Source organism: Sapajus apella, unplaced genomic scaffold (genome assembly GCF_009761245.1).
Source record: "Sapajus apella isolate SASKATOON/1434 unplaced genomic scaffold, GSC_monkey_1.0 scaffold172, whole genome shotgun sequence".
Lineage (NCBI taxonomy): Eukaryota > Metazoa > Chordata > Mammalia > Primates > Cebidae > Sapajus > Sapajus apella.
Genome location: NW_022437112.1, coordinates 1,697,572 through 1,698,639, shown reverse-complemented (window position 1 = coordinate 1,698,639; position 1,068 = coordinate 1,697,572). Strand labels below are relative to the sequence as shown.

Sequence of the window (1,068 nt, the reverse complement as noted above, 5' to 3'; positions counted from 1 at the left end):
GAATGAATGAATGACACCCAGAGATTCACTCCTGCAAATGTGAGGGAATGAATGAATGACACCCAGAGATTCATTTCTGCAAATGTGGAGGGAATGAATGAAGGAGCAGCACACAGGCCTGGCTTGATACACGAATGGGTGAATGCATGCACGAATGAATGATGTGCAGGGTTTTCTCCCTAAACGTGGAGCGAATAAATGAAAGGGTGAATACATGATGCCCACTGGTTCTTGACAAGTGTGGAGCACATGAGTAAATGAGTGAATGAATGAATGCAGCTCTGAGAATGTGGAGTGAATGAGTGATGGGAGAATGGGCAGAGGGCGGCAGGGGCAGGGTGGGCGTCGGCCTCACCGCCTCCCTGTGGCCCACCAGGGTCCAGGTCACCGCTGGCTCTGAGCTCTCCGCTGCGTCCCTTGAAACTGTGCCCCCAATGCCCCTCACCCTTGGGGTCACCCCCTCTGGGTTGTGCCGTTCTCCATGACTGTCAATCAATGAGGAAAGGGGTGTGGCCCAAGCCTGTCAATCACGGAGGATAGAGGGGTGTGGCACAAGCCTGTCAATCACGGAAGATAGAGGGGTGTGGCCCAAACCTGTCAATCACAGAAGATAGAGGGGTGTGGCACAAGCCTGTCAATCACCCAAAAGAGGGGGTGTGGACCAAACCTGGCCAGTTAGGGGTCCCTCACTCTCTTTGTAAAAACTCCCCCGAGCAGTGGTCATCTGGCTCTGACAAGGCCAGTCGGAAGCCTTGGGGGGGTGTGGCTCATGGGGGCCAGGAGAGAGAGGGCGTCTCTTTTCCCATTTGATTCCGCTCTGTAAAGATGGGGACCCGGGGCTAGCAGAGACCCTCTTTCCCTCCCTACAGAGAAAGTGGGCTTCCTCCAGTGATTCCCCACCCTGCAGCAGAGGGGTGCAGAAAAGGTGGGGCTCAGACCGGGGAAGAGACACAGACAGGGAGCAGAAACTGACAGCCATTCCAGCTCCTGGATCCAGCCATGCCTGAAGCCACCCTGAAAATCCTAATTATCCAATTTGACAATTCCTACCCTGACTTCAGCCAGCTT

The 1,068-nt window shown here is 54.5% G+C and overlaps 1 long non-coding RNA gene across 1 annotated transcript; it reads right to left on the bottom strand.

Annotated features, from left to right (window-relative positions):
- Window positions 1-9: 9 nt before the first annotated feature.
- LOC116542706 lies at window positions 10-1,062 on the bottom strand. The gene is made up of 2 exons (XR_004265331.1): window positions 595-1,062; window positions 10-520 (listed from the first exon to the last, which is right to left on the bottom strand). It is a non-coding gene; the product is annotated as an uncharacterized LOC116542706 (long non-coding RNA).
- Window positions 1,063-1,068: the final 6 nt, after the last annotated feature.